The following is an 11,260-nucleotide window of genomic DNA, read 5'->3' on the forward strand; positions in this document are numbered from 1 at the left end:
TTTACTTTTGTAGATAAGAATTATGGAGTCAGGCACATGACTTTTGCCAGCTTCCCAGTTAAAAAATTAAACAATAATAATAATTAAAAAAAAACTTAGTCTGACAAAACCAAACTAATTATTTTTAAAGTCCTGAACTATGTCACAAAATACAGTGGAATCCCCCAGACTTGCATAGTGTTGTAAAGGCTTTGTTTTGACCAAGTTCCAAACTGAATCCTCCTTTGGTAGAAGCCTACATGGGTTGGTTTTGTAAATCATTTCCAATCGCAAATGCCTGTGAGTTAATACAATTCTATGAATAACGGGCAACCTCAGGATTCACAAGCTCTTCTTTCCTTCCTCTTCCGTAACAGCCTTGTCTACACCGTAGTGCAGAAGAGGATCCAGTGGAATTAAGACTGGTGTAGTTTCTAGAACCCTAAATGTCCAGTTCAGCAGCCTGGTAAATAATGATAAGGTGTTAAATTCTTATCATGGTAATATAACTTCTGTAATATGGCTTTACCTCAGGGAATAGGGAAGCCTGGCGTGCTGCAGTCCATGGGGTCACAAAGAGTCGAATATGACTGAGCAACTGAACAACAACATAGTGTTAAGAGGGGAGTGTATATCAGTCAAAAAGTTACCTTAAAAGCATGATATATACTTAATACAGTTCTATTCACCTGAGAATTGTAAAAAACATACTGTCTGCTCTCAAGGAGTCTGCAACATAATTATCTAGTCTAAAATTATACTTTAAAATTAGTTATATATTTTACTACTTGCCTAACTGTTCTTTTTTACTCGTTAAGTGGATTTATGAAATGCTGAAAATGAGCTCTTATGTCCAGAATGTTCTGGAGTTTTAATTTCACACAGAAAAACACCAAGGTGACAAGGAACCTGCATATGGGATTCCTCTGACATTTTCCTCATTTAGTACAAATGCTGGCAAATGTAAACCAAAACCTTTCTGTCTAATAATATAAGCATCTTCTCTTTCTTTCCTAAGAAGTCGACAGGCTTGGCATTTTGGCAACTGATTTATTCCCTCCCCTCCCTGTGATCTGAAATCCTCACCCGGGCTCGTCTGTCACCCTGGCTTTGATGAGGAGGAGTTTAGGAATTTGCTGTCTGAGGCTGTCAGACTCCAAGTTGGCTTCGAATGGAACGTCCCGTCATACTCTTCACAAGATCGGGTAGTGACTATGGATAGACAGTAGCAAGGAAAGGATGGAGAAACAGTCACTAATGCACCTGAAAGGACCTAAGTGTAAAAAGAGGTGAGACAACAGGTGAATAAGGAGTAAGCCCATGGAAGGTCCAGGCTTCACTATTAAAAACATAGTTCCTTCCATGCTGCACTCTGTTTCTGAGGTGCATGACTGAGTTATCCACTTGGTCATTTACCCTCCTCGGGTCAAAGTGGATACTAAGAAACCTAGTGTAGCCATCAGTTCAGTTTAGATCAGTTCAGTGGCTCAGTTGTGTCCGACTCTTTGTGACCCCATGGACTGCAGCATGCCAGGCCTCCCTGTCCATCACCAACTCCCGAGTTTACTCAGACTCATGTCCATTGAGTTGGTGATGCCATCCAGCCATCTCATCCTCTGTTGCCACTTCTCCACCCACCTTCGATCTTTCCCAGCACAGGGTCTTTTCAAATAAGTCAGTTCTTCGCATCGGGGGGCCAAAGTATCAGAGTTTCAGCTTCAGCATCAGTCCTTCCAATGAATATCTAGGACTGATTTCCTTTAGGATAGACTGGTTGGATCTCCCTGCAGTCCAAAGGACTCTCAAGAGTCTTCTCCAACACCACAGTTAAAAGCATCAATTCTCTGGTGCTCAGCTTTCTTTATAGTCCAACTTTCACATCCATACATGACTACTGGGAAAACCATAGCCTTGACTAGACGTACCTTTGTTGGCAAAGTAATGTCTCTGCTTTTTAGTATGCTGTCTAGGTTGGTCATAACTTTTAAAGCATTTTTTAATTTCATGGCTGCAGTCTCCATCTGCAATGACTTTGGAGCCCCCCCAAAATAAAGTCTGTCACTGTTTCCATTGTTTCCCATCTGTTTGCAATGAAGTGATGGGACCAGATGCCATGATCTTAGTATTCTGAATGTTGAGTTTTAAGCCAACTTTTTCACTCTTCTCTTTCACTTTCATCAAGAGGCTCTTTAGCTCTTCTTCACTTTCTGCCGTTAAGTATAGACACCACTGATTCATTTATTCAAGAAGGAAATCTAATACAGACATAATTGATTCATTTATTCAAGAAATACTTACTACCATGAGCTCTACTAAGCACTGGAAATATTGTCATGACTATGACCCAGTCCTTAACCTCTAGGGACATAGAATTTCACTGGGGAGGAGGCAAGCAGATAAGTGAACCAAAGATTACAGCACAGTGTGCTAAGGGCCATGGTAGAAATATGTACTGAGTATTTTAGAGCAAAAAGGAGCAATTTCTTGTGAAAGTTTTTTAAAAAATCAAACCTTGAAAATCTGTGACATTTTAATGACAATGGCATGTCTCTATTTTTGGAGAGATCTATCACTGTTGGGACCAGGTGCACTTAAGCACGTGGATTTGAGAAATGACAAAATATTAAAGGAAACACCCACACAATACAATAGTTACTGGCCCAAACCAACCTTCAAGAAGATGAAATCTGAAAAGTTGTTTGGTGCAGGATGAAGTTCAGAACTTATTCAAGTTTAGCCTATGTAGTAGATTAGTATTTGAATTTCCCCATAGTTTAATTGGTGGTGCTGATTTTTATTGAGCAACTAAATGAAGTTAAATTGCTATGCATTAAGAATTTAGTAATATAAATCTAGAATAATTGATGATGCTAATTGCCAATTTCATGTACGCCCTGCACAAAAGTCATATTGGATGATGATGCATTCAGTTTACCAGTAGTTCAGCCCATACAGCCTTAAGCAGAGTGAAGACAGGAAATGTTGAAACTGGAGCTCAACAAGGCTGAAGAAAGACACTGGGTTAAAGTCCTTTAAAAACAAATCTATAAAATTTGGTTTCATGTCTCAAAAAGCAGATATTTTCTTGATTTTTCCGATTTTTCATCTCTCATTTTATTTCTAATAAGAAATAAGCAAGTGTCATACATTTCAGGAAATTCCTTTGCTAGTTCTGACCAGATGCTCAAACACCTTGAATTCTTATATGATGTCTAAATGCTTAAATGACTCTTAAATGATATCTACTGAATGAGCTTAGAGGCATGTGGAAGCAAGAAGTAAGAACTAAAGAGATACTTGAAATCAAAACTCTCAGTGTTGTAGTATGTGCACTCAGTCTCTCAGTGGTGTCCCACTCTCTGTGACCCCATGGACTGTAGGCCACCAGGCTCTTCTGTCCATGGGATTTTTCAGGCAAGAATATAGGAGTGGGGTGCCATTTCCTTCTCCAGGAGATCTTCCTGATCCACGGATTGAACCAGAGTCTCCTGCATCTCCTGCATTGGCAGGCAGATTCTTTACCACTGCACCACCTGGAAAGCCCATGTCATAACACACAAAATGTTTAAAGTTCATTTTAGGTAATGATAGTTAAAGTGGTGATAGGTAATATGTATTATGTACTTAATTTGTTCCAAGCACAGGGCTAACAGCTATGCATAGATTATTTCATTTAATCCTCATGACCCCAGTGTGTACTATGATTATCTGCATTTCTGCTGAGGAAAAGGAGACTCAAACTAAGTTTAAACAACAGGAATGAGCAGATCTGGGATCTGAACTAAGGTCTCCATGGCTGTGAGACTGGTGTTTCCATGCTCCATTTTACTGCATTCTAGAGACTGAGGTTTTTCTTAAGAAGCAAGGTAGCATTCATTTAAATTGTTTCACTGCAGTTTGAGTCTACTTTTTGTTTAAGGAATGAATCCATGAGGCATACACATGTTCACAGAGGAGAGAAAAATCTTTTCTTCAGGTTCTCCCTTTTAAAAAAATTTCCCTAATCACTGGCAGCATTTACTCACTAAATATATTAAAGATAGTTAATCTGACATCCTATTTATTAGGAGTCTCTATGGCTGAAGGGAGAGTAAATTTCAATAGTTTACTAGTTTTTTGACCTTGAGCAGTTTTAATGATTAAATTCTCTACACCTTGGTTTTCTTACCTGTTCAATGAAAAGTATATTTACTACTCTGACACAGTATAAAGATTAAATGACAATGAAAACACTGTTACTTTTTAAGCATCTCCTCTGTGCCCAGTACTCTAATGGGGTCACTGGCATACATTATCACATTTAATCTTTAACCCAAAGAAGTAGGTATTATTGTCACCATTTACCAGTGAGGAAACTGAGACTTGTTAAGATTAAAATCTGGTCACACAGCTATGAAGGGAAAAGGTAAGTTTCAGACCAAACCTGTCTATTCTTAAAGCCTGTGTTTGTCTCAGATTTTGTATCCTTTTCAGATTACACTTCTCTTCACTATAGAGCATTCAAGAAATATTGGGAATTACTATTTGTACTCAATTTGGAAAATAAGATTCTTTTATTACAGCTTATTTATTTGAAAATGTGTGGTTTATGAGTGGTAAAGAGATCACTGTTAACCAGACCAGGAGACTGATGATACTGATTTTGAGAGAAAGAAATGAATGTAAGTGAACAGTACAGTCGTTGATTGTTATTGATTGATTCCTAGTGCCGCACAGGATACTGGGCCTTGTAGGCTCAGAGATGCATATTGACTCCAACTGTACCTTTCAACCTAGCTTTGCCATCCCTTCCCCCATCAGCAGAAGAGCACAGGAAACATAGGATGCGTCTATGTCCTCAGTCATTTATACAAATCTGTGAAGATGCCTTTTTGAAATAGAAGTCAACTTTTGGATAAGATCAAATTGAGGAAAATTGAATTTTTATTTGCTTTGACATAGATTGGGATCAGTGATGTGATTATTTTCCTTCCTATGTAGGGAGGAGAAAGAAAATCATCTTGATAAATCTCCTTGACTTTCTTCAAGGTGTTCAGTATCTTTTTTTTTGTCTTTTAAAAGAAGAAAAGATGTTATGGCATAAAGATTTGACCCTGGGGTTGAAAAACTTCTGCGTGGAGCCTAACGCAATGGATTTTGATGGGGGAAAACATTCAGTTCCTACATTCAACAGTTTATTCATTCACTTGACTATTGGTGCTATAGGATACATCAGGGAACAAAACAAAAGTCCTTACTCTCATAGCGTTCAGAGAAGGCAATAGCACCCCACTCCAGTACTCTTGCCTGGAAAATCATGGATGGAGGAGCCTGGTGGGCTGCAGTCCATGGGGTCACAAAGAGTCAGACATGACTGAGCAACTTCACTTTCACTTTTCTCTTTCATGCATTGGAGAAGGAAATGGCAACCCACTCCAGTGTTCTTGCCTGGAGAATCCCAGGGATGGGGGAGCCTAGTGGGCTGCCATCTATGGGGGTGCACAGAGTTGGACACGACTTAAGCGACTTAGCAGCTTAGCAGCATAGCGTTTACATTCTAATAGGAGAGAGACAAGCAATAAAAACTCAATATATGATATGTTGAGGGATTATTTGGTATACTATAGAGAAAAAGCAGGGACTAGGAATCAGAACTGTGCAAAGGGTGTGATTTGAAACAAGGTTTTCAGGGAAGTCTTCTCTGACAAAATGGCATTTGGCTGAGACCAGAAAAAGTGAGAAACTTAATCAAGTGGCTATGGAGCGAAGAATTTTGCAGGCACAGAAAAGTTAAAGGCTCTGGGGTTTGAGTGTGTGGCATATTTGAGGAATAGCCGGGAGGTCAGTATGGCTGAAATGAAGTACAGTCATAGCAGAAGGGGCCAGAGAGGAACCCAGCTGCTGATCATGCATGGCCTGTGTGCCATTGGAAGGATTTGGCTTTTATCTGTAAAATAAGATGGGAAGATACTGGAGAATTTTGAGCAAAAGATATTATGATATAACCAATTTTGAAATGTCCACTAACGTTGGGTACAGAATAGAATACGTACATGGGAGCACAGGGAGGACGAAGCAAAAGATCAATAGTGAAAACACTGTAGTAATCTAAGGGTTGGTGATAACTTGCCCAGAGTGATTATAGTGGGAATACTGAAGTAGTTGAATTCTAGGTACAGTTTAAAGGTAGAGGCAATGGGATTATTTGTGATGTGTCAAGGGAAGAGAGGATTCAAATAGGACTCAAGTAAGTAGAAGAATAGAGTTTCCACTTACATACATGGGAGAAATATGGGAGGAGAACATTCAGAAATTTGACTTTCAGCATGTTATGTATAAGGTGCTTATAAGGCATTTAAGTTTTGTAAGAAATTGAATATGTAAGTTTGGAGGTTAGGGGAAAGGTCTAGGTTAGGAATTAGAATTTGTGAGATGTTTACAATTTCTAAGGACTTGAGACTCATTTAGGGGGTAAGTATATAGACAAAAGACAGGGAAGCCTGGTGTACTGCAGTCTGTGGCACTGCAAGGTGTCAGACAGAACTGAACAACAATATAGATTAAAAAAAAGATTTATAACTGAGTCACAGATCAGTCCGACATTTAAACATTTAGGAGATAATGAGGAACCAGTAAATGATGGATGTTAAAAAAAATTACTCTGTCTATAGAATTAAACACACACACACACACATTCTCCTTTTCTAAGAAATCTAAGTTGAGGTAGGAATCAGTCTCTGAGAAAGGGTAATGCTGAATTTTTCATGATGTAACAAGAAACCCAAGGAGGAAGGTGTCTAATAGGAAAGAGAACTTCTCCTCAGTCTTGCTTGGATCAAAAAATTACTTTGGAATTTAGGGTGAAGACGTAGTGTGTGATATAATGTATGATAGTGAGAAAAGATGGCAGCATGGTTGGAAAAGAAACATGGATAAATTTTGATGTTAATCTTGTGACTATTAAAATAATAGTTTCTTTTTGAAAAAATATTAAAAACTCTAAAAATCTTTGCAACAAATAAAAAGAATAAAATACATCAATAATACCACACTGATATAACTACTGCCAACATTTTGGTGCAGCTTTTTTCTAGTTTTTTTTATCATACACACATATGCATTAAAATCAGGATTATATGTACATTATTGTGGTCTTCTGTTTTATTTTATATAATAGCAGGAATACTTTTAGATTTAATTTTCATATTTTGGTACAAGGAGAGAGATGATCAAAGAGAAGACTGTGCTAGTTTGAGAAATGTCTGATCTGATATCTACTGATAAAGTAGAATGATGACTGGGTGTGTATATGAGAGAAACAGAGAACAAAGATGATGATCCTGGCCTTAGTAACTTGTGTCTTGGTGACTGATACAAGGGCTGGGCTACCTGTGGGGACGGAGAAAAAAAAGACTGACCAAAGCTTTGCTTATTTTTTTATGTCAGGGTAGGTTTCACACTTGCTTTCTGTGTAACTGGAGCATTGTTACTTTTTCATTACTAGATGTAGCAGAAACTAAAAGGAAAGAATATTTGGAAATGTTTTGGTTGGTATCTATTTATGTAAACAGGTAATGAAATTAACTTGTGACACAAAGTAGGTTATTTTGACTAAATTACTTGGTTTGGCTTTCCCTACCAGAGAAAGAAAAAAAAATCATCTTATTTCCCCCTTATTTTTCATGTTGTAGGGATTTCAGTGTAAACAAATACACCACCAAAATATTATATAGAGCCTTTTCCCACAAAGCTGTAAAAATTATGAAAAGTGATTTTAGTTGATCAGTAAAATGCTATGGGTATGACCACTGCAAAATAATTTCTTCTGCTGACAACTCTGATGTCTTAGATTGCCTCTAAAATAAATGCCTAATTAGATTAGATTCAGAAGATATTGGTAAAACCAGAACCAGTGAAAGTTCTTTTCAAATGAATGAAATTAATGAAAAAAACAGAAACAATATTCAGTTGTAATCTGACAATAGTGACTAAATGTGTGTGTTTCTGTTTATGTATTATGAGCTCTCTTTTTCTGTATATGAGCTTTTGATTGGTGAACAAAATTGGCTAGAGAATGAGACTTTACAAGGTCAAGGTCACACATTCCACTAGCCCCATAGAAGCAGAAAACAATGTCATATCCATCAATTGCACTAGATATCCTGATGATTGTTTCCTGGACATGTGCTCTTGATCACATAAAGACTAGCCAAGGGAGTATGATTGGTTCAGTAACAATCATCACACTATTAGGATAAAGGAACACACAACTTTAAGCATAGATGCCACACACTACAGGGCAATGATTTCAACTTTGTATGTTTGTGAATGGCACTATATACACAGAACCTCACAAATTTGCAAACTCAACTGCATCACAGAAGAGAAAAAGCCCCACTTAGCCTTGATTCTAGTATTTAGCTGAAAACATAATAGTCTGTCACTTTTATTTCTACTTAATACTACATTACTATAGAAGTTTGAGATACACTGAAAAATATTACATTCTTTTATGAATATACAATTATTCTATGTATCTTCACCATTCATTATAACCAAAACCATGCATCAGAATATAGTTTTTCAAAATCTAAAGTAACATCTTTACATCTTGGAGTTTGTGAAGTCTGATAGAGAAATAACACAATAGCACGGAGCAATTCAGTCATTACGTTTCTGCCACCTCACATTGAGGGTCACATGCAATGACAAATACTGGAACTTGCACCATACATCAAGTTGGAGAAACACTGGTTTTTGATCATTGAATTTTTTGCTAAAAAAAAAAAAATAGCTTATGATTTCCTGACATTTCCTTCTCTGATTGAGCTATACTGATCCCATAATAAAGTACAAAGCAGTGTAAGTTCCCCCTGCAAATCCACTCATTATCCACTGGACTTTGGAACCCAACTGCCCCTCTCATCTCACAAGGAGGACTGAGCTTTTATGCTGTTCTTTTAAAAACAAAAACAAAAAAAAGGAAAAAAAAGCTGAACCAAGTCCGTAACCTCTAAGGAATCACCATTTCCATCTGCAGCCCTGGCAGTTGTTTAAAAACAAGAGCAGGAACAGAGAGAAAGCTCCTTCTTTAGTGCAAAACTCTTGATCTGCTTTAACCAAACCATTTATACAGTGTGGATCAGCTTTTCAATATGCAAAATGGACGAAGGTACCCAATTTTCTTTTATAATAGATTAAATTCAAAGTAGTTTTATCAGGGAAATCCACTGTAATCTTCTAATTTTCCTTTCAAAAAATTAGTCTCTGGCTATCAAAGCATACTGACCATAGGAATAAAATATTTATCTAACAGGTTTCAAGTCTTAAGGACAGCTTCCTCTTTTTTTTTCTCGGACCTTTATGCCTCCCACCCACCAAAGTCCTCGCTCAACCCTACCAACAGCCCAGCTGGCACCACAGATAAGAAGCAAACTGTTTTCTCCATGACCTCTAAGCATTCTACTCCATGGGAAAAGCAACGTGGAATGCACACTCAGCAGGCTAAGAGTCTGGAGCCAGTTTGTCCTCGAGGCATTGCTGCCATAAAACATAATAGTATCCACTGTGTTTTGCTTTAAGCAGATCTGTCTCCCACTCCCTCTCTCCCCTTCCTGCTTCTCACTCCGCACCTGCCTGCAATTCACGACCCACACAGCACAGAGCAAACAAAAAAGCACGAAACAGCAACAGATTCCTTTGTTTTACATGCAAATCCTACCTCCGGTAGTTGTCACATCTTCCTCAAAAGCCACGCTTAATTTTTAATGACAGCGATCCAGTGCAGTCCTCCAAATAGCCACCGGTAATCATCATTACCTCTTGTGCCTAAAGCCTTCCTGGACCATTAATGTCACAACCCTTGCTAACTCATAGCTTTAATACTCCCTGCTCAAAATGTCTGAAAGAGTTTGGAAGGACAATAGGAGTGACAGGCACGCTAGACAGCCATGCTTGAAATTAGTTATCTGAAGCTCCGTTAAAGCTGCTTCTTACTGTTTTTAAAGCGTGCAGGAGGTAGGATTTATTAGCCTATGATGGGCACGCTGTTTCTGTTTTTATTAAATACTGTAATAGGCTGTCTGTTAGCAATGCTGTGATAGGTCCAACATCAGTTCCCCACTGCTTTCAAATTCTCCTATTAAAAAGAGAGAGAGGGCTCAGACTTACTGAGACTGAGATCGACACCACCCTGCCTACTGGATCACATTGCCAAATTCCTTTTAACTATAGGAGAGAGAATTCCTTTTGCAAATTGGTGTTTTTACAAATTGGAAAGTGAAGTTGAGAATAAACATTCTAGGATTCCCCAAACAATTCTCACTCGCATCAAGGGAATCGTTCCCTTCTCAGTTACAAAAATAAGAATTCCCTGGAGTTAGGTAAAAGAATCAGTCCCCATAGGAAACGGTCTCATCATTACCGAGGGGGTAGGATTCAGGGCATACATTTACATAAAATTTCAAATTAGTTATCAAAGGGATTGAAAGGATCAATGAGCACATCTATTATTTCATACTAATTTACAAGCTCTACGTCCCAGTTTGAAGCAGTCATGTGCCCGGCTCTACTGTCCAAATGGAAAGAACGAATGATGGGTGCAAGGGATGGGGAAGTGTATACTACCTTGATCCACTTTGGAGCGTTGTGATCATGGAAGGTGGAAGAGGGATTTCTTACCATTGGTCAGAGAAGACGGTAATTACTTGCTAGAAGTGCTACTCTGAAAAGTTCTATGTACTACCCCAAGTAGGGAAGCAGAAGAAAGTTCTTGGTGGCTCACAGTGACGCAGAGGATGTGTTCTGCTTCCACTACTCAGGTTTAATCCTTTCCTTCTGCTCTTCTTTCTCCCCTCCTGCTACCCCAGGAGCAGTAGTTTTATACTGGTTACTATGGAAACCAAGTGGTCTGCTCCAGGGGAGGGGCTTAGAGAAAGCAGCAGACGGAATATGGAACTCTACTATACTGGCCTATAGAAGTGAAAATGAGGTGGGATTAACAAACAAAAACTACTGCAAAACAAAATCTCAAAGGAGATGATTGCAGATCAACACTATTTAATTGCTGGTATTTTTGTTATTTGGAAATATAGCATCCATTATTTATTATATGCAAGAACTGAATATTTGAATTGCTCAGGTATCTGATTTTTTAAAAAATACATATTTTTCCCTTTCTCTCTGTTTTTATCCTTTCCTAAACTTCTGGTTGTTGATTTTATCCTGCCCTAATTGTATGTGAATTTTAGCTACTATTTGACTGGTAACAATTTCTTTCCAAGAATAATGTGTGACTTAGTGA

The 11,260-nt window shown here is 38.1% G+C and overlaps 1 protein-coding gene across 1 annotated transcript in view; it reads right to left on the bottom strand.

Moving 5' to 3' along the window:
* Window positions 1–10,094, bottom strand: part of KCNMB2 (potassium calcium-activated channel subfamily M regulatory beta subunit 2) — a 303,937-nt gene extending 293,843 nt beyond the window's left edge. Inside the window, exon 1 of the mRNA XM_005675293.3 lies at window positions 9,680–10,094. The gene's annotated coding sequence lies outside the window, so the exon portion shown is untranslated. The remainder of the gene's footprint in view (window positions 1–9,679) is intronic.

The sequence above is a fragment of the Capra hircus genome, chromosome 1, assembly GCF_001704415.2.
Source record: "Capra hircus breed San Clemente chromosome 1, ASM170441v1, whole genome shotgun sequence".
Taxonomy (NCBI): Eukaryota; Metazoa; Chordata; class Mammalia; order Artiodactyla; family Bovidae; genus Capra; species Capra hircus.